This window comes from Metopolophium dirhodum, chromosome 5 (genome assembly GCF_019925205.1).
Source record: "Metopolophium dirhodum isolate CAU chromosome 5, ASM1992520v1, whole genome shotgun sequence".
NCBI classification, from domain to species: domain Eukaryota; kingdom Metazoa; phylum Arthropoda; class Insecta; order Hemiptera; family Aphididae; genus Metopolophium; species Metopolophium dirhodum.
In genome coordinates this window covers 14,919,189-14,946,784 of record NC_083564.1, presented here as the reverse complement: position 1 = coordinate 14,946,784, position 27,596 = coordinate 14,919,189, and the positions used below count along the sequence as shown (strand labels likewise).

At 33.8% G+C, this 27,596-nt stretch overlaps 1 protein-coding gene and 1 pseudogene across 1 annotated transcript in view; both read left to right on the top strand.

Annotated features, from left to right (window-relative positions):
- Positions 1-27,596, top strand: part of LOC132945324 (uncharacterized) — a 240,914-nt gene that overhangs the window by 137,645 nt on the left and 75,673 nt on the right. The window lies entirely within an intron of this gene.
- LOC132944651 (uncharacterized) lies at positions 23,348-23,995 on the top strand (annotated as a pseudogene).

Below are 27,596 nucleotides of genomic sequence, written 5' to 3'. Positions count from 1 at the left end.
AAATTACGTGAAAAAAATTCATAACATTTCGGACGCATATATTCAAGCCTGTAGAGTAATAGCGACACTACGGTGCGGCGGCGATCTCCTCGATGTCAATTGGCCAGGGACTCGTCGATGTCAAAGTACGACCGCGTGCTGCCTTTAAATTTAGCCGCGAACGCGAATACACAATCCTAACGGGGTTGTATGAAATCCGTAAAGGCGGTGAAACTAGAATTTTCGTTAAATATGATAAGGTAGAAGTGATAGCAAAAGGTAAATAACGAAAAAAATAAAACACGAAAAAAAAATTCGGTTTTACACGACCGTCGCAAATTAACGACAATCCCGGCGGCCGGCTTCGAAACCACAACCAGCAGATCATCCGCACTAACGCCCTAACTTACCTACTGAGTTGAAAACTGGAGTCAAATCTATGACTCTTAAACTATTTTAGCGTCCCGGTGAATTACGAACGCGGTTTAGACGTCCTTCAAAGGGCGTTGCGACCAGTTCAGACGGCGGACGACCGGCTCCGCCGCCCTAAGACGTCGAAAGCGCGAGATTCGCGAACGAAATCGAACCTTCCGGCGCATATATTTATGACTGTATATAGTAATACCTACGCAACGGCGGCGATATAAGCCGTCTGCTTTCCGCACCAACGCCCTAACTTACCTACTGAGTTGAAAACTGGAGTCAAATCTATGACTAAGTGTTGGTTTTACTAATTCTGATTTAGCTATGGACAGAGACTCGTATATATACTGAGTTTCCCCTAGCTAATAGATACACGGTAGAGAACTAGGAGGTGAATCAAAAGAGTACCGACGCAGGTGTTGTTGTTATCCCATCCTTGAGTTTTTATTACTAATAAAAACTAATTATTGGCAATGTGCATTTTGGATAAATGTCATCCGTCTTGATTCTTAGAATTGACGAAAGTAGAAACAACAAGTGCGGCGGCTAACTGTTGTCGATTGCTTAAAAGTAAATTTGTAGTATAATAAAATAATATCATGTAACATTTGTGAAGGACGTCGGTCGCCCATGCCCCCGTGTTGGATGATCGAACGGAACCGCGTGGCTTGCGGGACGTCGTACGCAACGATAAGTCGACTTTTTACAGCGGAATATTGAACGTCGGCGCCGAGTAAATCTCCGATGGTGCGAACACCATCCTTGTCAAGTGCGGCGAGCACGTAGTTTACGCATGACAGATCGGATCTAACGCGTTGATTGTGGAAGATCACTTCCGCGAGTGTAAACCACTGCTGCGGCGAGTGTCGCCAAAATCCGGGTAATCGTACGGATGTGAATGCGTTTATATCTAACGGCATTACTGTTGGAACGTCGGAAGGCACGAGGGGGCGCGGTAAGTCGTTGGAGATTGCGTTCGAATTATCGGCACTCGCGTTTTGACTATTAATTAACTAGAGAGGTCACCAATTTGGTAAGGTAATGCCGGTCAATCAGGGTACCAATGTAATGAGAAAAAAAACAAAACGCAATGAAATATAAGTTAGTTTTATTGATCAGTCAGTACAAATAATAATATTATAATGGTACAAAAATGGCGTTTCGGACGCGAGTATAATTAAAGTCGTTTTTAACGCGATATTCGGGCGTTACGTAATCCGGACAAAAAAGCGCAACGCATGGATAACGACGTACGTCTAAAAAGATAGTGCGCGCAATATACAGTGTTGATGTAAAGAGATGGGCGCGCAGTTGGCGGCGGTTGACGCACTGATACCGCGATTACATTGATGGTTGTTGTGGATCGCCACGTCATGGTATTGTGGTGATTACGACGCGTTATCACCACTTACGCTAGCGCGTCCGTTTTTGTATTGTCGTTAATATTTGTTCCTAACTCTGATTTATTATACATAATATTGTAAATGTTTTTGTCCACATATTTTACTCAGCTGTGAATTGTTATATATTTTTTTGTATCGTCTTTGGTCGCGTAACGACGGGCCTCCACAATTTTTTCGCAGATAGTTTACTAGCTGGTACGGCAGACGACTTATATACCGGACGATTCAGCATATTAATCAACACAGTCTTCAATAATCTTTCAATCAGTTCAAACCTACACACACCGAACTACAGAAGGAGTCAAGACACATCGAGAATTCATCAACACAGCATTCCTGCTCACACCACGGACGAAGTCATCGATACAGCGGCGAAGACACTTGTATACGAAGCGGCAACCGACGAGCGCAGCATCCCCGCTCATTCCACGGACGAAGCTAGTGACGTAGCGGAGAAGACACTCGTTATACGAGGCAGCAGCCGACAAACACAACATTCGTGACCACATCACGGACGAAGCCATCGACGCAGCGGCGAGAACACTCGCTATACAAGGCGGTCTCAGGCATTGACGAACACGCGCACAGCTACTAACGTTATTAATGCACTTACGGTCGATCTACCATCGCGACCAATAAGAAACGGTTCTTTTTAGAACCACTAATATAATCTCCCACCCTCAATGTGCCTACTCAGGTATCACTGTGAGATATTATCAAATCAAACACGACTTATAAGAAACCGTGAAAGAGTGATTCTAACTCATCCCTTTTCTTATTATATAACTGTTAATAATACTAATTGTAAATCCCAATATTTGTATTTTTTTTAATCGCGCCTCTGCAGGCCCGATACCGCCCGTCGCGGCCTGCTTCTTTAAGCCAACCACACGGCCCGGAAATAAATTCCCTCACATATATTAGTGTACATAATCCACATCACATAATAAACAAACACCTAAAAACAATCGAGTGTATAATTATTCACGATCACGGGACGTTGGGAATCGACGGACTGTATCAAACCTAGGAAAAAAAATCCCCAGACTACAATATTACTCACAACCACATGCAACATGAACAAATATTTTTTAAACGTTAATTAGCATCTATAATTATTATTTACCACATTATTAATATTCAATTACAAATACGTATATTATATTATATTATTAAAAAAAATATACATTATAAATAATGTTTTGTTTTAAATATTATGTGTAATTCAACTTAATTAATTCAACAACTTCACAAATATAGCATATAAAAATATTTCAAATGATCGATACGTCAAATTATAAAGTTAAAAACATAGTATACAAAAATTGTATACAAAATATAGGTAATAATAATAATAATAATTATCAAACAATAATTTATTAAATGTAGGCACGAGGCATATTACACATAATATATTATTATATTATAATATAATATACGTATCTGTAATTATATATTAATAATGTGGTAAATGGTAATTAAAGATACCTACTAATTAACGTTTAAAAAATATTTTTTCATGTTGCATGTGGTTGTGAGTAATATTGTAGTCTGGGGATTTTTTTCCCTAGGGTCGGGGATTTTTTTCCGGGGTTGTTCGTCGGGGGATTTATTTTCTGGGGATTTTTTTTTCCGATTACTCTATTTATCTTGTCATGGATTATACGACCGGCAATAAGAAACGGTTCTTTTTAGAACCACCAATATAATCTAACACCCTCAGTGTGCCTGCTCAGGTATCACTGTGAGACTATTTCGAATGATCGATACGTCAAATAATAAAGTTAAAAACACAGTATACAAAAATATTATACAAAATATAGGTAATAATAATAAAAATTATCAAACAATAATTTATTGTTAGGCACGAGGTATATTACACAAAATATATTATTATATTATAATATAATATACTTATTTATAATTATATATTTATAATGTGGTAAATGGTAATTAAAGATACCTACTAATTAATATTTAAAAAATATTTGTTCATGTTGCATGTGGTTGTGAGTAATATCAAATCCGGGGATTTTTTTTCCGATTACCCTATTTATTTTGTCATGAATTATACGACCGGAAACGCGCGTTTGTTCGTACCGTCCGTACGTCACCTTAGAGTTTTCGACGCGCTACATAGATTAGCGCACGGCGGAAACCGCGCCACGCTACGTCTAATCAAATCTCGATATTGCTGGCCGGACATTTACAAAGACATCACGCGATGGACCCGGTGCTGCGAACCGTGGCAACGCACTCAGGTACATAAACACACCGTTTCCCCGATCACGCCTTTCGCGCCGCCCGAACGACATTTTGGACACATTCATGTCAACCTCGTCAGACCTCTGCCGCCGTCCAACAATTTCAAGTACCTGCTCACCGTCAGCGCCCGATTCACTCGCTGGCCGGAAGCCTGACCACTCGAGAATATGTCAGCTCACGCAGTCACACAGTTGCTGACCGTGAATTGGATCGCACGATTCGGCGTTCCCGACACCATCACAACCAACCAGGGAAGACAGTTCGAATCCGAATTGTGTCGTTCTATTTTTTCGACATTTAGCATTCAAAACTCGAGAACTTAAATTTATCACCCTCAGTCGAATGGTTTGGTCGGACGTTTTCATCGAACGATTAAGTCCGCGCTCATTGCACACGAATCGACACTGTGGTCAACGAAGTTACCCATCGGCCTCCTCGCACTACGCAGCACACTCCAGCCGAGTTGGTCTACGGCACGACATTTCAACTTACCGGCGAATAGTTTCACGCTGCGTCCGCAGAACCTACACCGCCCGGACTGGTAGCAACGCTCCGCAACTACATGGCTGAGTTACGTTTCACCCCAGGTACCAACCACCAGTGGCGTATTTACGGGGGGGGGGGGGGGGGGGCATTCTACTTAATTCACTACATGAACACCGAAACACTTAACAAGACAGTAAGGACGTAAGGTAATTGCTAATGTATAATTTCAAATTTAATTTACAAATATTATTGTTTGATGTAACGTGTAAAATAAAAATATTAAAATGATAATATTATTATGTATTGTAACGAGCTGTGACTACGTATATATTAATAATAATGATATATTCAATAATAGACATAAATGCTGCAGGGAGCACGTAACCCCGGGCGGCATACATCGATAAAACTAATAGTAATAATATCAGTAATCCCGGAAAGCCTACATCGATAGGAGTACAGGACTAATAGTAATAACATCAACGGTACCGCGCAACACGTGATAAGTATATGCACGCATTATCCATATTCTAGGAAAAACGAATAATATAATAAGCATAAAATATCATGACTTTGTACAAAATATATACTCCTAAAATAACATAATTATACGAATGACGTCTAAAGGTGACCTCAGGAGTACACAGAGATATACCGTTTTCATACTAAAAATGCCATGGGAGGGAGCTATTAGGAATACCCGATGAGGTACGTCGATGGACAAGTGTCCATCAGACGAGCACCAGCAGAGAAACCACCAAGTCAATTATTAAGTCACATCTCGTTTACCAAAGTTATTAGTTAATTATTTTGGACTTAGAATATTTACGTTAAATTACAAATAAATATACATAACTCATACATTCAACTTGTTATTTATTTCAAAATATTTCCATTATTGAGCTGAAGTAGTTGGTTCGTTACAAAATTGGCGCTGTGGACAGGGTATCTCAAAAAATACTAAGAAGAACAGAAAAACAATTTAAAAAATTTTTTTGAAAATTTTCGAAAATTTTGAAAATTTTTCCAATCTTCTTAATTCAATCAAGGAGGAAAATTCTTCACTGGATCACCGTTGGGAGATTGATCACCTTCCAGCAATTCCGAGAAAGAATCCTGTACAACTACGTAAAATAGCCAACTACAATCAACCGCAACCAAATGGAAGCACCCGCTGTACCAGCTGCGTTGTTGTGAGTATGTAGTATAATTAATATCGGTGTTCGTCTCCTATGGTATAGTACTTGACCATAGTATATAATAATAAGTGAATAAAAATTAGTCGTGTTATATTAAATAGGAATTTTAGGAACTTTGAATTTTCGTTTCAATAAAACAAATTGTGTGAAAATTTACAATTGCTTAGATAAAATAAATCAATAGTTTTTTCGAAGATTAAATTTAAATTACTTTTGAATAAAATAATAATTTATTTTGAAAAAACGTAAATAATTATTTTAAATAAATTAAAATTTATTCAAACTTTTAAATGAAATAAAATAATAATTTTATTTTCAGGAATTTTATGTTTCATACAGTTTTAATAGTTAATAGAGTAAGCTAGATATTGTTCAGTACTTTAAGTTAATTCAAATAAAACAAAATAATAATTTTATTTTACAATAAAATTATTCAATCATTTAAATAATTTAAATTAATAAATTGATTTAACTTGAAATTTTCAATCATTAAATAAAATAAAATAAAATTTTTATTTTACAATAAAATTATTCAACAGTTAAATAAAATTAAAATAATAATTTAATTTTAAACTTAACATAATAATTTAAATTTCAATTTAATGATGTCAGACATTTAATTAAATTAAAATAGTACCTTGATTTTAAAATAAATTTTCAATCATTTGAATAAATTAAATTAATAATTTAATTTAAAATAATTTTAATCATTTAAGTAAATTAAAATAATAATTTTAATTTACAATAGATTTTCAATCGATTTAATTCAAACAATTTAACTGTTCGGAATTTTTAATTTTCATATTCAAATACAAATATTTCTGATCGATTAATTATTGAACATTTATCCCAAATAGTTAGATTTATTTAAGCTGAACAATTTCTATTTTACGTATCAATTAATCGAATTCAATTATTGTGTTGTGCATTATAATAATTTGAGTTAAATAATAATTTTATAGATTAAATGAAATAACTTTAAAAAAGGTGGATAAGTGGATGTCGCTCTGCTGTACGGTAGGTTACAAGTGGGTCACTGTAATGGATGGTGTTAAATTTGAATTCAATGATATAATATCATTGTATAAGAAAAACGATTCTGAGCGAAAACGGTCAGTCAGCTTGATTTCCCTTCTCTTTGCCATGTGTGTTTCACACGCTTCCCTCAGTACGTCTGAGAGCGCTATCGTACTACTCTCGACGTCCGGGCACTCGAGTTCCCTTATCCTAGCGTCTCTCCTGTCGGCTAAGGTCTTACCGAACTTTTTCCAGTCCGTCCGGCTCCAGCTAAAGCCTTGTGCGTTCTCCCTAGGAGGCCCTCGGGCGCTATTCTGTGCTATGATGTTAAAGCAGATCAGCGCGTGGTCGCTTGACGTCAGGTCGTGAGTGGCGGACCATTCCACAACTCTGACGTTGTTAGACGACAGAGTCACGTCCAGGTACGCCGACCCGCGGTTTCTGAACGTCGGTACGCCCGGCTGATTGTGGACTCTCAAGTTCGTCTGACTTATGAATTCGACCACGATGTCACCCCGACTGTCCGGCCTGTCGTCATGCCATACTGTGGACCTCGCGTTCACGTCCGCACCCACCAGCACATCGCCACTCAGTCCGTCCATGATAGAGTTCAGGGCGTCGACGCACTCGCGGGTGGGGACCGAGAACTGGAAATAGGAAGATATCAGCGTGAGCTGGGCATCGTCCCTAGCGATCGTGGCCACAGCATTGTGCGAGGTACTTAACTGTCTTTGGCCCAAGACGCTTATGGCTTGGTTCACTATAACGACCGCGGACTTAGGTTCGCTGCCGCTAGCTATCACCTTGAAGGGGTGCCTGTCTAGCAGGTAGACTCCCTTTCCATCGGATGCGGGCTCTTGTATTAAACAGATATCCATAGACTTGCTTACCAATAGTTGCTCGATCTCATGCATTACGATTTTCGATCTCGCCGCATTTATCTGAGCTACTTTAATTAGCGTCTCGTCTTTCCCTTTGGCCACAAGCCTGCTAGTGCCCGTGTTAATTATGCAGTCAACTGACATAGCCGTTTCTTGCGCTTCGCCATTCTCGGTTCGAGCTAGCTGATTCTCGGGGCTGCCTGTTATATTATCGCATTCGAGAACCAAGTGACCTGTCCCAGGGTCGACCCTTTCTTTTTAAGGTCGGACTCGTCCTGGTCTTTTCTGCCCTCTCTTCCACCAGCCTTTCTTTTTACGTGGCGGTGGGTCTGACACGGTGGCATCGACCGGAGTGACACCAGCGTCTCGACCGGAGAGGGGGTTATCTGTCGACGGGCTGCTCGGCTCCGCCTCTGAAGAACTAAGTCTTATACACGTTGGTGGTGGGACCCCGCAATCCGAATTCCCACCTACCGGGCCTCGGCCCGACGGGGTGTCTCTATTCTGTACCATCGTGTGTCATAAGATTAGTAGTCTGCTTTAAACGGCGCGCGACCAAGGCACCGAGTTCTCACCATATCACCGGGTGAGTCGGTTCGAAGATGCGCCCTCCGCTGGCGTCGAGAGATTGGGACGGGGGATTACCCGAGGGGAGACGGGAGACCTGTCCAGTCCCACGTCTCCACCCAGCCCCGCTACCACGCGGGGCTCGTCGGACGTGGTGTCGATGCCGCGGCCCTCTTTCGCCCGTCCATAACCTAATTATAACAGTAATAATTTATCTGGACAAAATTACAATCCAAGAGGAAATTTTAATCCAAATCCAAATTTTAATCGATCACAATATAATCGAAATCTGAATTTTAATAGACCTGATATAAATCACGGTAATAGTAGTAATCAATATCAGCCTCGAGGTAATAATAACTTCAATCGCAATAATTATTATACACGTAGTTATCAGAATAATAACCACGCAATGGCCACTATACAATGTTACCAATGCGGAGGTAATCATTTCGCTCGAGACTGTTCAAAATCGTCATACTAATAACAATAGTTATTCGCGTCCAACTAACAATAATTTCACGCGACAACCTACTAATTACAACGCTCCGGTAAACATTATATGCACGTATTGTAAAAAATCTGGACATGACGTCACTAAGTGTTTTAGGAAACAGAATAATGATATGTATAATAATGATAAGGGAAACTCGCAAAGATTGGGAGACATGAGTGGCGCTCGCCCGATCAATTTAATAGCCACAGTCGAGGAAGATTTCGACGATGTTTACACATCGTATCAGTCTTAAGCAACAATCATGTCACTTGTCAGTCTGTCAATATAAGAAAACAATTTATAGAATTACTCATATTGGTGTAACGTGCCCCAGTCAATAGGATTGAAGGATGATGGAATAAATGTAAATCTCGAGTGTTTAGTATAATATGTTTGATTTATTTAACTTATTCAACTGTGACTGATTATAACAAAATTACTTTTAGTCAAAAAATATGAATGAAGCTAGCGAGATGTGACATTAGTTACTGATGACTGTTCCAAAGCTCGTTGGTTGCTCGTCTGATGAACGCTTGTCCATGAGCTCTCCTCGATGGGTCTGTCCCTGTCCCTACTTATTCTGGATAACCGCATATGGTCATCTGTGGTTAGGCCCACCGTGGGATTGTCACACGCTTGCACACGGCCGGATGAACATATATGTGTTGTTGTTGCGCATTTGTGGTGTTTTATTCCACATAACCACACATATCTATACGGTCATTTTATACGAGTTATTTATATACGTAAGCATATATTATATATTGACGCACGCCGTTCAGGGTCACGCGCTCGATATTCGCTGTACTACTACACACGCTGCGCGTACGCTATTACTATTACTATTAATGTTACGCGGCGCGTACTATAATATATGATTATGTATACACTTTTACACTGCCTAAATAAGTGTTATATATTGGGTAATATGGTATTAAGTCACAGCTCGCTACACCTCACCGCCCTTTCAAAGGTTTTTGTAGGGCTACAATTTGTAGAACTACAAAAAGCTTTAAAATTTAAATTTTACATAGATCATACAATTTACATAGATTATGTCTACAATGTTTTTACATAATTTAGTACATTCAGTACATTTAGTACAAGATAAAATGGTTAAATAATGTCTTATTATGACAATTTACATGATAATAATTATTAGTTACATTTTTTTATTATTTTTTTTTTGATTACTCGATTAGAGTACCTATTACAATTGATTATTTTGACACAATAATATTTTTGTTAGTTAACATGATATTTATTTATTTATTTTTATTTATTTATTTATTTAACGCCAAGCGGCAATTTATAGATACATTGTACAATTAGTAGATTAACATGAAGTGATAATAATGAAGTAAAATACATGGAAAATATAGTTATAATTATAGACTTAAGTTTAAACTTATACTAAACAGCGTTCAAGTAGAAGAGTACATGCTAAGGTAAAATAAACTAAAGACAAAAACATTCAGTAGAGATAAACAGTAATATAGTCAGCCAAAGATCAGGAGCTATTAAGTAGGCGGAGCATTCTATCTAATGGATTATTAGAGGAATAGTTAGTACGGTGAGAGGAGACAAGGTATAAAGAGTGATTTCTAGTGAAATGCACAGGAACACGGAAAGAGATTGAGGACAGAAGGTTAGGGGCATCTATTGAGCCGTTGAGGAGGGAGGTGATGAATGAGAGGTCAGCATCGACACGACGAGATGCGAGAGTAGGGATATTTAAGGAAGTTCTAACTGGTAGGTAATCATGGGGTGGGTGAGCAATATTGAGTATAAAGGCGGCGTAGGAAAGGAAGCGGTTTTGGACACGCTCTAAACGTAATTGGTCCTTGGCTAGATATGGGTACCATACAACTGAGCCATATTCTAAGACAGAGCGGACAAGGGAAAAATAGAGGGAGCGAAGACAAGTAGCGGACGTGAAAAGGCTAGTGTTGCGCTTTAAGAACCCCAGAGTTTTTAACGCTCTACCAACCGTAACATCAATATGGTGTTCAAAGGAAAGAGAAGGAGTGAGATAGAACCCAAGATCTTTGACAGTGGATACACGTTTGAGAGTAGAGCCATTAAGGGAATAAGGATGTATTATGCAAGTACGTTTTCTATGAAAAGACATAACATGACACTTGTTGAGGTTGAGCGTTAGGCCAATACGCTGGGCCCAGAGAGAGAAAGTATTGAGATCTGATTGAAGTTGAAGACTGTCAGACGGAGATGTAATTTTTGAGAAAAATTTAATATCGTCAGCAAACAGAAGAACTTTAGAGGATGAAATGTACCTGTTAATTGAGTTAACGAAAAGGATGAACAGAAGAGGACTGAGATGCCCTCCTTGGGGGACCCCAGAGGGAGTAATAAATAAGTCAGAGTCAACGCCGTGAACTCTTACGAATTGCTTTCTTTGACTTAAATAAGATTGGAGCCATGAGAGTAAAGGATTACCGATACCAAGTGAATCCAATTCAGAGATAAGGCGGCTATGAATGACAGTGTCGAAGGCTTTATTAAAGTCCGTGAACACAGCATCAACTTGACAATCAGATTCAAAGCTTTTTAAAATATATGATGTGAAAGATAGGCTGCAAGTGACAGTAGATTTCCCACTACGGAAACCATGCTGCTCATCCATTAGAATATGGTTAAGACTTCTTTTGATTGAGGAGTAGACGATGGACTCAAATAGTTTAGAAATGTGTGGTAGGATGGAAATAGGTCTGTAATTAGAAACGAGCGAGGGATCTCCAGATTTAAAAACAGGGGTGACAGAACATGTTTTCCAAGCAGCTGGAAAGATACCCTCATCAAGAGATAGCCTAAAGAGTAGGAATAAAGGATAAACAATAGAATCTTGACAATTAAAAAGTAAACGTGCTGAAATCCCGTCAGGGCCATTAGAATTGGTGTTTTTTAAAGAGTTGAGTGCAAGTTGTACATCGTTGAGGGAGAAGTGACAATTAGAAGGAAGTTCATATGGAATAGTATTAATATTAGAAATATTGACGGGTGGAGAAATAGAGTTGTTATACATAGAATAAAAGTACTTAGAGAATAGGTTAGCCGAACCAAGAGGAGTATCAACCTTATCATTGTTCCAAAATAGTGTGGCGGGTATAGTGTTTTTCTGGTTTAGATTTTTAATAGATTTCCAGAATAGTGAGGGATTGCGATTGAACGAGTTTTCGGTATTTTTATATAAGACAGGTAGTCTATTTTAGATTGGCGCTTGCATTTAGCACGAAGTTCGGAAAAAGCTGAGTAGTCATAGGGGGACCTCGAGCACTTATAGAGTGCGTGAGATCGCTTTTTCTCCAAAATAAGATTTTTGAGAGAGGGAGATGTCCACGCAGGGAATTTTGGCAATTTAAATATTTTTGTGGGAACAAACAGATCGATAGCATGAAGTAGGGCTTCATTAAAAACAGAGGCTGCATCTTCGATTGTGTACTGTGAAAATGTTAACTCCCAATTAAAGGAGTTAATAAATTGCGTTATGGCAGGGTAGTTTGCAGCCTTAAAATCTTTATAAGTATGAGTATTAACTACTGATTTGTCAGATTGTGAAGGAAGGACCACGTGAAGAGGTGGGTGGTAAGGATCAGGAATAACCAAATATTCCGTTGCTAAATTGACTGTAATTCTATTGCAGTTGGAAAAGACAAGATCTAAGATACTGCTATGATTATTGCGAAAGAAATTATGCTGGAAAAAATTAAGGTAAGAAAAAGAATCAATAATAGTTGTGGAAATTATACTGGGATCATTAGTCCCGATTAATCCTAATTCATCAGAAGACCAGTTGATATTAGGGAGATTGTAATCACCACATATGACTAGGGAATTTGGTTTATAAGAGGAAATGATGTGTTCAACAGAAGTGGTATGGGATTCAACTACAGAAAGGGGGGATCGAGGGGGTAAGTATACACCTCCTACCAATAAGTGGCCAGAGTTTAGGGACAATAATACAAATACTTGTTCAACATTGGATACGGTTAGTGAAATAGGTTGAAAGGAACGGGTATCCTTGATAGCAATTAGAACTCCGCCACCTCGGGTAGAAGTGCTGTTATTATGGTTTCTATCAAGTCTTATTACTTGAAAGCCAGCGAAACCAAGTTCGCTGTCACTTATGTCAGGAGTCAGCCAGGTTTCTGTGAGGATAATGATATCATAAAAGTGAAACATGGGGAAAGAACATCTGAGGCTAACTAATTTTGTTCTTAGACCACGAACATTTTGATAGAATATTTTAAGGTTACAATTAAGGGCATTATCACAAAAGTTATTATTACAAATATTAGAAAAATTATTAGGTTTACAAAATGAGGCTTTAAGGTTAGTGAAGTCTAGCAAGAAAGAATCTAGAGTTATTTCAGCAGTGTAGCAGCGTGAGCAATTTGAAGAACGAAGTTTAATGTTATACATACAATTGCAGAGTGGATCAGTTAAGCAGGAGTAGTAGCATGAGTCATTTTTGACAGTTTTGTTCAGGCGACGGAGTGCTTGCCTAGGCAGCGAACAGTCGAGTACTGTTAGTTTTTTGATTGGGTAAAGGCCTAGTTCGATGTTTGATGGCGTCTGTCCTGGGATGATCTGCGGGCCGGTACAATATAGGGGAGTCCATCTCTGCATTTGATTACTAAGTCAGAATCACCGTTCTTTTTACGATTTTCCAAATCAGTGTATACGCGACGAATTGCTTCACGCTCACTGGGAGTGCGATCACGAGTAACCGAAATGGGATGGCGCATATTGTCAGTATGAGAAGATCTGATATTAGTATTATAGTCTGAGACAAGTTTCTGGGCTATTTCTTTGGACTGGAAGAAAACCTTGAGTGGTCGGGGACCTCGATCACTGGGTTTACCTAGCCTTATTGCTTTAAAGTCTGATGGTAATTCGGGAAAGTATGGTTTGATAGCCTCGGTTATTTTTAGGACGTCATTAGAGACTCTATCTTCTAACACAGAAGAAGAAGATTCTTGAGCACCACGAATAATGACATTTCGAGAACAGCGCTCACGTTCCGTGATCTCATGGAAAATGCTAGGAAAGGTGTCAGCCGAGGAGATAAGACGACTACTGTTTGCAGATTCAAGATCTTGGACTCGATTGCTGAGACTAGAGATGATTTTTTGGAGTTTGTCGTTCTCAGATTTTAATTCAACAACCTGAGAGGAAAGACGACCTAAGTTTTCATTGAGCTCAGAAAATTGAGCATTTTGAGATTCACACAAGCGTTTGCATTGGGCCAGGGTTTCTTTTTGTGTTTTTTGATGTTCAGCCATAGTGTTGTTAAAGACAACAAGGGTCAGCAGATCGGAAGAAGAAGAGGCTGGTTTAGAAGACTTGCCAGACATTACAGAAGCAACATTGCCAGCAGTGGTTGATCGGGTGGAGATCCTTGAGGGTGAGCTCTGATTCATTTAAATGAATACGCCTTGTAAGATAAGGTAGGCAACCAAAGCTGCAGGTAAGAAGACGGGCTGATGAGATGTGCGGGTTGATGAGCGGACAACTAACGATCACTGCATCACGATGTATATGTTTATATTTATATTTATCAATGTTGTTTCAACTATAAAACGCACACAGTGTATAACGCCCGGGTCAGTGCGCGGGTCTAATCTCTCAGATAACGCGATAACGACTGACACGGGTTTTCGAGCTTTGTACCGATAAAAATAAGATTGAACTCACGTTTCTACAGCGGCCGTGAATAAGCTGGAAGCACTAATAGTTTCTCTTGAGGGGAGGGTATTGGTCAGACCGACTCAAAAACGACACCGGTCTGAAAGCGCACTTTTTAGAATAGATCAAGATAAAGAACACAAAAAACTGTCAATATTATATTATTTAATAATAAGTAAAAAGCACGGGAGTGAGTTTAATCGTTTGTCGTGTTATAATATTGTTGTAACTAATATGATATATAACTTAAATACAATAAAAATGTATTGTTATTAGTAATATGATTAAAATAATATGATTAAAAATGATAAAATGATAAAATGATGATTAAAATAATAATACAATAGTTATACAATTTCAATATAATAATTTAATTCATGTTATTATACATAAAAATATCTTTGATTACAATAAATAATTATTTAGTATTTAAAATCTCCAATGGTATAATAGACCAGTATATATATTTTTTTCCTTTATAATTAATTATGTTATATTAACTATCTTTCGTAAAACAATAAATCCTTTGCACTAGGTACAAACAAATTGGATTTGCCAAATCTCTTTCTACAACCATATCTGTCATGAAACGTTTTACACAGTTAATTATTTCTAAAATTTTCCTATTTTCTGTCATATCATATAAAAATTGTGCTATATTCTTAGTATATTCTTTTAATTTGGATCTCGAGAATGGTTCGGTTAAATTATGATTTGCTATGCTTATATGTTTTATTAAACATTTGGGTATTTCATCTGGGCGTAATATGCTATAATGGTAGGTTTCATTTCCGATAGCCCGTTCTAATTCCAACAGGAAATTCTTCTGCTTTTCCCTAAAATTAAAATATTTTTTTTTTCTTATCACCTACGTTATTTACTCAATAACTTATTACTATATCTAGCTTAGTTTTCTTACTATCTTATTATTTCCTTAGCTGGGACCTCATGATATATATATTTTTTTTTTTTACATTATTTCTATGTACCGTGTACGTATTAAAATTCGGATTTTGATTATATTGTGGCCTATTAAAATTCGGATTCTGATTATATTGTGGCCTATTAAAATTCGGATTTTGGTTGTATTGTGGCCTATTAAATGTACTAGTACTCGGTCTATTATTATTATTATTTGATGGATTATAATTATTATTGTGGTTACGATTATTGTTGTTAAAATAATTATTCTGCCTATTGAAATTATTGTGATTAGAATTATTTGCTTGTCTACGGGGGTTATCACCTCCGTAGTACTGGTATGCTTCCGATTCAGATTTAAGTTCAATCTCTTCGTCCTTAGCAACCTGTATGGCTAATTCTAAAGTGGGTGGCTTTTGAGGTTTTACTATGTTCTTTAAACTAGGTACTAATCCCTTAATAAAAACTACTAATGTCTGTTCTTTTAACTGATCGCGAATGGTAGTTGCCTGCTCTGTACTCTTATTTTTGGTACTAGCTATGCATAAATTGTAAAATAGTTGTTCTACGCATCGTGCATATGCACCTACGTCTTCGTTGTTCCTCATTCGGACGGAATTTAATGCTACTTGCAATGATGATGTCGACTGTTGTGGTTCGAATGCGTCTAATAAAATTAATTTTATACCTTCCCAATCACTAGTGTCCCTATATCGACACGCAGTTAAAGCCTGGTCAAACAATTTAGTGTTAATATATTTCATTAATATGGGCAGATCTTCATTTTCTACGGCGGAACATGCTAAGTCACATGCCTTAATGAACTGGTATACATCCCTTTCACTAGTACAGGTGGGGATCATTAAGGTGGCTTTGTCTAATGGAATTTTGCTAGTCATTTTGGTTTTTCTTATTCGTTTAACCTCTTCTAACTGGGTATGTACTATTCCTTTCTGAGTCCGGGTACCTATCTTTCGTAATTCCGTTTCGTTAACTAATATCGGTCTTATACATGTATTCAACAAATTCCTTTCTCTGATAGCGGTTAAATATTTTTCCCTATCGAAATCTACAGAATATTGATACCCTTCGTCTGTACTTAAGTCGATTAATAAATCCTTATTATCGCTATTTGTTGTATCTTTTTCTTTGTCAGTTCCCTTATTTAATTCACTATCACTTGTTACTTCAGTGTTTACGGAAACTTTAACCTGATCTACTAATTGAACACTTTCGGTTTCGCTTTCAGTTAGGTTAACATTAATTTCTTTTTGACTCATTAATTAATAGTCATAATAATTTAATTAAATAAATATAGGATTCTAGTTAAAATAATAGTAATAATTTATAATAATTTTTAAACTTAATCAAAATATAAGTGACACACTAGCGTAAAATAAATTAAATCGTTTATAATAATTAAATATACAATTAATAGCAGCGGTGAATATATACTAAACAAAATATTAAATTCGTATAACTAACGAATGGACAATTAAATAATAACACCGTTATTATATTCCCTATTCAAACCCCTTTTTTTTTTTCAAAATATTTTTTTTTTCTAACTTAATTAATCAATCCTAGGACATCTATACTTAAATAGTGACTCCTACCAATTGTATTAATTAAATTAATTCAATTTTATAATCAACTCAACACTTAAGGACTTATCCCGGCCTTAATAAAATTAATCTCAAAATATAGACTCACTGTCTTCAAATAAATTCACAAATATCAGGACTTACAACTTGGCCTATAAAATTCAATAAAACTCGACTTCAACTGTCGTAAAAATTCAAAATTCAATATAACTCGACCCCAATCGTCGTAAAAATTCAAAATTCAATATAACTCGACTTCAATTGTCGTAAAAATTCACATAAACGGAAGGACTTACTACACGACCTATAAAATTCAATAAAACATGACTTCAATAATTGTCGTAATAACTCACAAAAACATAAGGACTTACTTCACGGCCTTCAAATAAATTCCCCCAATATGGACAACAATGTTCCAAAATAATTCACAAAACGTAAGGACTTACTACACGGCCTTCAAATAAAATTCTCAAATAAATTCACAAAATGTAAGGACTTACTACACGGCCTTAATGAATTCCCCCAATAAGGACAACAAATGTCCCTAAATAATTCACAAAACGTAAGGACTTACTACACGGCCTTCAATAAAATATTGTTTCAAAATAAATTCCTAATTTTTTTTTTTTATATAGATTGTGGCTATATTCAACAATAAGGACTTAACTGCCTTTCAATAATTAAAATATCAAATAATAATTCTCAAAATTATTATAAATAATAAGCACGGTTTAATTCAATTAATTGTTACGTAAAATCTGGATTTTTGTTTAACCTAAATAATTTTATTTATTTATTAATCAATCGTAAAAGTTTTATTTAAATATCTAAAATAATTAATTCAATTTTTGTTTTATTTCAATAACTTATTTTTAATTTCAAAATAATTATTAATTTATTTATTTACGCGATGTATTTTGTATTAAAGAAAATTATTATTTATTTAAGTTATATTAGTTTAAGTTTTGAAAAATTATTTATTTATTTTATTTAAAACAATTATTTATTTAAAATAATTGAATTTAAAAAAATAATTATCTAATTATATTATTAATATTATAATAATAATATTTTATTTTATTTAAATGACTGAAAAATTATTTTAATTTAATTTAAAATTATTTAATTGTATTAATAATATTAAAATAATAATATTTTATTTTATTTAAATGACTGAAAAATTATTTTAATTGATTTCAAAATTATTTAATTATATTAATAATAATATAATATTAATACTTTATTTTATTTAAAGGACTGCAAAATTTATTTAAAATAAAAAATAAAAGTATTATTTTATTTAAATGATAATTATTTTAGTTTATTTTAAAAATGTATTTAATTATATTAATTATATTATAATAACATTTTATTTAATTTAAATGAAAGTAAAATGTTTTTAATTAAAAGTAAAAAATTAAAAAAAATTTAAAGTATTATTTTAATTTTATTAATTTGCTCTAAGTTTTATTTTAATATTAAATTTATTTAATTTATTCAAAGTTTGTAAATTTAATTTAATTTAATTATTTATTAAATTATTAAATTATTAAATTATTAACTTATTATTATTTGTTTTAAAATATTCGAACTACTATTTAATTTAATTCAGTTTGATTCTAAATTATTATTTTATTTAAGTTAAAAGGTTGAACAATTTTATAATATGTTTTTAATTAAATCGAAAATTCATGTTCCACAATCTTAATTAATACAACTTTTTTTTTTTTTTTAATAATATACTATGGTCATACACTATACCATAGGAGACGAACAATGACAGAACTTAACTAGATACTCACAACAGCGCAGCTGGTATGATTGTTGATTGTCTCGCTGGCAATTCCATTGTTTTGACGTATTGATTAGTAGTTGTTACTTGTACAGGGTCCTTTCTCGGAGTTGTTGGTAGGTGTACAGTCTCCCAACGGTGATTCAATGAAGAATTTGCCTCCTTGAATGGACTTAGATTGAAGAAAAATTTTTAAAAATTTTCGAAAAACTTCGAAAAAAATTTTTAATTATTTTTCCTGTTCTCTAAGTATCTATTGAGATAACCCTGTCCACAGCGCCAATTTGTAACGTGCCCCAGTCAATAGGATTGAAGGATGATGGAATAAATGTAAATCTCGAGTGTTTAGTATAATATGTTTGATTTATTTAACTTATTCAACTGTGACTGATTATAACAAAATTACTCTAAGTCAAAAAATATGAATGAAGCTAGCGAGATGTGACATTATTTACTGATGACTGTTCCAAAGCTCGTCGGTTGCTCGTCTGATGAACGCTTGTCCATGAGCTCTCCTCGATGGGTCTGTCCCTGTCCCTACTTATTCTGGATAAACGCATATGGTCATCTGTGGTTAGGCCCACCGTGGGATTGTCACACGCTTGCACACGGCCGGATGAACATATATGTGTTGTTGTTGCGCATTTGTGGTGTTTTATTCCACATAACCACACATATCTATACGGTCATTTTATACGAGTTATTTATATATGTCGTATATTGTAAACAGTCGTCACTATAATGTACACATAACATAGGTGGGAACATTTTATTATAAATTGTTGACATAGGTCAGGCCAATGAAGCAAGATGTGCTGAGGCAGCAATAATTATATTACTATATAACACCGCCGTACGCGAAGGCACGCGGAGTCCCGTTGTCGCTGGTATTATGGCGAGGACGTGGGTACTACTATTGTACGAGTAATTCGGCAGTCGTAGTATAGACTAAGTATTTTAAATAATTATTGAATTATTTATGTTTGTTTTATATTTTAATAAAAGTGTTTCCGACCCGAAAATTATATGTTTTATCTGAGTAGCCACACGATTCTACGTACGCTTTAAATCTGATCTGAAACCGGTTAATTTATGGTCGTTGAGGATTGAAAGGCTAAACAGTAAGGTAGCGATATCGACGTCTAGAGAGCCAAACTGTAACCGGTTAATTTATGGTATTTTGGTTACTCAAGTGTCGGTAGAGGTGTATCACTGAAAAGTGCATACACGACAGTGGCGCCCAACGCGGTTCTTATCCACGGCCGGAGACATTTTTTTTTATGATTTTTTGTGCGTGTGCCCTGGTACCTTAACCTTGGCACGTTTTAATTTTTTTGAAGTTTTTGTACAAGTGAAGTACAACAATTGTGAACGTTTCGGTAAAACCCGAAGCGAGTTTAGTTTTTGCGTGTGAGTAAAACACATACGCGCTCGATTTTTTTTGTCCAACCGACATCGGACTTACAGCATTATTGTGCCGCGTGAGTACAATTTTGCTAACCGTGCGTCCACGCATATACGCCAAGGTGAGCAACGTTTGGTAATATTATACTTACATATTAATAGGATTATAGATTAGTTTTTTTTAAATAATTCAAATAGAATTTTAGTTCAAAGTTTTTCAAAATTGTATTCAATTTTAATAACCAAAAAAAAAATTTTTTTTAATTTTAAACAAGGAGATTAGGTCCTTTAAAGAATCTATCTAAATAGGATTTTTTAGTCAAATTTTTTTTTCTCTTCTCTTTCTTTTTCAAAATTTTTATTCGATATTAAATAACCGCAAAAATAATTTAAATTAAGTGATATACTTACGTATTATTATTAGGATTATAGTTTAGTTTTTTTAATAATTTAAATAGTTTTTACTAGTTTAATTTTCTTTTGTCTTTCAAAATCGTATTTAGTTTATTTCAAAAAAAAATATATTTTAACTTTAATTCTTAAATTATTCAAAAATTAAGTAGTTAGTGCTAAGCAGGGACTGGAACCGTACCGAAATAGACCGGTTTTGGACCGAAACCTTTTGAAAATCTTGGGACCGAAACCGGACCGGAACCCTTAAATAAATTTTTTTAGGAACCGAAACTTAAACCGAAACCTTTATTTTGATGTAGAGATTTTTACGGTTTTTTTCGGTTAAAAAATTCAATAGATATTTTTTCTTTATTATATAGTAGGTAATAACTACTAAGTAATAACAAATAATTATTATTAAATCGTAGACCTATAAATCCTATATATATATATACCTATATATAATTCTTATGTGTACAACAGAATCGTCATAAAAAAAATTCCAAAAATCCAAATTCTAATTTCCATGTAATCGACAATGAGCCCGTTACCTGCGTTCAATTATTATTGAAAAGCTAATCGCAATTCGCATTTCATTCGCAATACCTGTTAATATAGAAATTGAATTTCTGAAATTAATAACAATTTGTGGGTTTATACTTTATAAGTGTTTCAGAGTAAGTTGTTATATATTTAATAAATAAATTATGCATCATAATTTATTGTTACCTAACTAGTATACCTGAGGCCTGCAGTGATAATATTAACATATAACACGTGAAGTGCCTATTTATGATGTGCATTGTGCATACTGCACATTGCATAATATAGTATGTTTTTGCGCTAAAACTGCCTAAAACTGAGCCGCGACGCTGACGATCGTATACGACGTGTCGATATCGGTTCCGCGCGCCGTGTATCGTGAAATTGTTATTTACGTCCTTGGAATATTGATGTGTTTTAATAATAATCGATAGTAGTGTAGTACCAAGTAAAAATAATTTTGTTGTAGACAATTGGTTATCAAAATAAATATGTAATAACGGTACCTATTGAAAAATATGAAAATAGAGTGTACCATAGTCTGAGAACATAAATATTAAAATATACACTTATTGTTGTTATTATATATCCGAGCAAGATGCACCCTCTATACTCTATAGTCTATAGATTATACATTATTAAAATAAACTAATACTCATTTTGTACCTATCCCTCCCCTTAATTATAATTGATAATATACTATAATAAAGTAATTTATTTATAATAAGGTTGATTATCTTACCAGTATATTATAATTATAATATTTATGTTTTGTATGTTTGTCTATTACTTTATAGTTTAAAATTTAAATATTATTTACTATTAACTAGCAAAATAGGTACGTACCTAGTGGATATCTAGTTGTTTTTTAAATATATTATTATTATATTTTTTTAATATATTAATATTATCTAGGTTTTGCTAGTCATCTACAATATTGGTACCTTATACATATTGTATGCTAATAATGTTATTTTGAATTCTTACAATGTTTAGAATTTAGTGGTATAATGAAACTTCCATAAACAGCCAGTAAATTATTGAATTAAATAGTATATTTTTTAGTTTTAATGTTAATATTATATTGTAATGATATTTTATTACCTAAATTCTTAAATAGGTACACTTAATTACAAATACCTATCAATAAATTGAAGTTCTTAATATGTTCATTTTTTATACAGTACTTGATTAATAAAAATAAAATAAAAAGCAAAAGTAAAATAATTATGGTTAAAACCGGTATTAACCAAAACCGAAACCGAAACCGAAATTTGATATTTTTGTAAACCCGAACCAAAACCGAAACCGAAATTTTGGATTTTTGAGAACCGAAACCTAAACCGAAACCGATAAAATCATAAAGGTTCCAGTCCCTGGTGCTAAGTATAAATATATCAATACAAATCAACCTTTTTCATTAAAAATAAATTTCTTTAAACTCATAAATTCAATTAAATCTTAATGTGATATGAACGACAATGATCTTATTGCCTTAGGTTCAAAAATTACTAAATTAACAGATATTTATTCACATAAAAAATCAGAACTTATTGATCTATGCAAATCTAAACAATTAAAAAGCGTAGGAACCGTAGATAATCTAAGAGCTAGGTTATCAAAATATTACAAAGGGATCATAGCATTAGATGATATTGAAGAAACCTTAAGCGAACCACAAAAACACGAAATTCAAAAAAATTCAATAAAAGATAAAATCGACATTAACGATTTTTCTATACAAAGTAACTTAAGCGATTCAAGCCCAGAAACAAATAATAGCACAAAAAATAGATCAATTACTAACGACCTTAAAAATATAACTAACGATTTAGGAAATAACGCAAATAAATTAATAACCCAGGCAGACAAAATTTTAGACACTAGTAATACATTATATCAAAATATTTTAGAGCAAGCCTCTGACAAAAATTATAGTAATCTAATAAACCTAGACCCTAACGAGACAACCCAAAAAGAACCCATATACGAAGAAATCTATAGTCCAAATAAAATAGAGTCAAACTTAAATACTACCTTTTTTAGTAACTCTAGATTTATACCACAAAGCACTCCTGAGAAATCACCTATAGCAAATATAGGGAATCGGACATTTCGGCACGGCTCTTTCGGCGCGAAGACAAATCGGCGCTGGGCATTTTGGCGCGAGGAAATTTCGGCGCCGCAGGTATTAATATACAATTTAAAAAATACAAAATAAATAATATTAGTTTAATTATAAACTAATATTATATAATATTAATTTCATGCGATTTCGAACAAGCGGCCATAAAATCAATAAAAAAAGCATTTTCTGATGTTAAAATATATGGGTGTTTATTTCATTTGTCGAAAAATTTTAAAAAACAAGTTGGTGTATTAAATCTCACAACTCGATACAATAATGACGCTGATTTTTCTATATCAGTTAAAATGATAATTTCATTAGCTTTTGTAAGATTAGAAGACCTTGATTTTGCAGCTGATTCACTGGCTCAACATCTCGATGAAGAATTAAATGACTTATTAGAATGGTTCGAAGATAATTATATAGGTCGAACTAACCGAAATGGTCGGGGAAGAAGAAATGCGCGTTTCCCTCCAGAAATTTGGAATCTATATGATAGAGTCTTAAATTCTGAAAATAGGACAAATAATCATGCTGAGGCAGCAAATAGGAGATTAAATATTGAAATGGGAGTGTGTGGCCCAAGAATTTGGACATTTATAAATTGCTGGGTTCAAACAGGCCACGATGTTGTTATAGCGCAACTAACTGCTGGAGGGAGTCCCCCTAAAAAATTAAAAAAATACACTGACATAAATCACCGATTATATAAAATAGTAAGCGAATATAATATAAGAAATTGCATTGAGTATTTATAAGAAATCGCTCATAATATTTCTTTAAAATAAATTTCAATTGTATATTATTAACATTTTATTTATATTAATTCATTTTTTTTTAAATTCATTTATCTAACATTATATTATCAACATTATATTTATTTGTATTTTTTAAATTGTAATATTGGAATAATATATTTATTTGTATTTTTTAAAATTGTAATATTGGAATAATGATATAGGTAATATTATTTATTTCGTATTTTTTAAATTGTATATTAATACCTGCGGCGCCGAAATTTCCTCGCGCCGAAATGCCCAGCGCCGATTTGTGTTCGCGCCGAAATAGCCGTGCCGAAACGGCTGTGCCGAAATGTCCTAGATCCGCAAATATAAGCTCAAAAACTAAAATGAAAAAAATGATAATCAAACCCGAATATTTTTCCGGTCAAGAAGACATAAAAAATTTTTTTAAACAGTATGAAAAGGCGGGATTAATAAACAATTGGGATGACAATGACAAAGTAAAATTTTTATCCATATTTTTAAAAGACACTGCAGGTACATTTTTAGAAAATTTGGAAAATATTAAAACACATTGGAATTGGGTAGAATTAAAAAATGAATTTTTAAATGAATTCCAACCGATCGGTTATTCTATCTTATTAAAAACCAAACTAGAAAATAGAAAACAGGAAGATACTGAATCAATTATGAGCTTTGTAACTGATATCGAAAACTTATGTAGGCAAGTGGAAAGAAACATGAAAGAAGAAGACATATGCACTTATATTTTAAAAGGACTAAAAGAACCAATTTTAAACGCTATTTCTCTTCACGATAATAGTAGTTTATTTAAAATTAAAACAAATTTAAAAAAATACGAACTCATGCAATTCAGAATAAATTCTAGAGGCCAACGAGGTTTTAATGAATACACAGATATTTTAAATAAACAAATAATGCAAGTAGGCAAATATTCGAGGGACCGAGTTGAAGAACTAAGTGCAAAAATCGATCAATTGAGCAATTCTATAAAAAAAGTAAATTTTAAAGATAATTCATATAACAGAGAAAATAGTAATGACAGAAATACTTATAGAGGCTTTAGAGATAACTCACAAAATAGAGAGGAGAGAAGCCGAAATTACGAAAAGGAATCAAACCGTTATAGGAACAATAGCCCGTATCCGAATAAATCGAATTATGAAAACAGAGAATGAAGCACTGACCGAAACTACGAAAAACCTAATAAACATAATTACTCTAGAGATAATAGTTACGACCGAAATCATAATAGACAAAATGACAGATTCAGTAGAGTTCAGAACAGAGACAGATCTTACTCCAGGGATAGGAATTACAATGAAAGGGAAATAAAATATGACAGAAATTCTAATAGAAGTAGAGATAACAGCAGATCTAGATATTATAATAGTGATCATACGAGGTATGAACAGAAAGGAGCCAGCGATAGATCAAGGAGGGGTGACTACGATGACGAGGGTAGAAAAAATGAGTCCAAAAAACGATATAACAGAGAAAATAGTCGAGAAAGAACGCCAGAACGTTATAATGGATACCGTTACGAGAAAGAATTTGATAGAGTCACTTGTTACAAGTGTAATGAAAGGGGATACTATGCAGATCAATGTACAATTCCAAAAAACGATTAAGTACCGAGTTAGAAAGAAACAATTCGGAATACCTAACTCGGGGACAAAATAATATTAACTACAAAACTGACATAACTGAGTTTAATAAAAACAAGGAATGTGAAAAACATAATTATATAAGCTTTGTAAAAAATTGGTACGAATCAACTTATAAAAAAAAACCACCTATTACAGAAATAAATTATAACAACGAGGAAATAATAGAAAATATGGTTACGCTTAATTATTCAAATAAATTAAATGAATTTCAAAAATTTTTATTTTGCAATAATGACAGAATAAAGTTCTCATGCGATTACACTGAAATTGCAGCAAATATTTTTTTATTACCGGATAATGTTGCAATTGGCCACTGCGTTAGTAAATGCCTAACAATGTCAAAAGGAATCGCGTTACAATTCAAAAATAAATTCATCAACGTAAACAAGTTAATTTACCAAGAAAAAAAACCACTGAAGTAGCATATCTAAAAAACAAAAAACAATGGATTTTGTATCTAATTACAAAAAACAAATTTTACGAGGAACCTACTTATTCCAACATTTTTAATACGTTATTAAGTACTAAGGAATTTTGCATAAACAATAAAATAAAAACATTAGCTCTACCCAAAATTTGCGCTGGTTTAGATAGAAAGAATTGGGACGTTATTTCGACCATGATAAAGTTCATTTTTCAAAATTCTCTAATTAATATTATAATATGCTTACCACCACAAAAAGGAAAAGATAAAAAAAGCATAGACTTAAAAAATAATGACTCAGAAATTACAAACATTACGTTAGGTAAAAATTTTAATAGTGAAATTGATGACAAATTAAAAATAGAAATAACACACATCGCCGGTTCATTCATAAAATCTGAGAACGTTTTAAGTGATGGTGATTGTGGTGCACACGCTCTTCGCATCTGTTTAAAACAACACGGCATTTATAAAAAAACCATAGAGATATTAAATATGCTTAATATACCAAACTGCGAATCAGGATATTACCTCAAAGATGACGAATTGGCATATATTTGTGACCAATTTAATATGAACCTATATATTATATACGAAACACTTGATTATACAAACGCCATAGTCTGTTTTAAACCAAATAGGAAAAATATCGGAATATTTCATAAAAATGTCCATTGGACACCAGGAATCGTAACAAAGAACGACCATCCACGTCGATTCAATAATTTAACAATTAATACAGTTTTCCCAGATTTTAACACAGTCGAAAAACACATAGATCATTTTCTAGATGAATGTGTTGACCGTCTAAAAATTTCACAACAAAACCCAATACTAAATAATAATACCGATTATAATATGAATAACAACAAACCAACTGACAAAACTACAGTTTGGTACTCCCAATATTGTCAAGATTGCGAAATTTTACCTACGTCACAGAATGATTTAGACATACCTAAGGATAATGAAAATGAAGCGTTTTGGTGCGAGGGCGGAGATATTATGTTTTGCGAAAGATGTGGAAACTACGTTAGACAATACCGTAACAGACGTATACAAGACGATGAACTGACCTTAGTCAATAATTCGGAGAAATCGTTAAGTCAGCATAAAAATATAACTGCAACTACAATTCATAATAATAATAATAATGGTAATATTTATAATCAACATTCAGATATGGAACGCAGACAAAGAGTTCTATCGATAAAAATAAGATTTGACAATATCGAAAGAAACGCAATCATAGATACCGGATCAAATCTTTCTTGTATAGACTACTCACTAATAAACAATAAAAATAAAATAAAATCAAAAGAAAAAATTAAAATAACAGGGGCAGATAATTCTGAACTTGAACAATTAGGAAAAATCGATTTAAAAATTAAAATAAATAACGTAACATATTTGGTAGACGCATTCGTAATCAATGGGCTAAGCTGTAAGATACTTTTCGGAAATGATTTCCACATTAAAAATATTTAAAGTTAAACGGCGACACTATACTTATGGATATAGTTTGGTATAA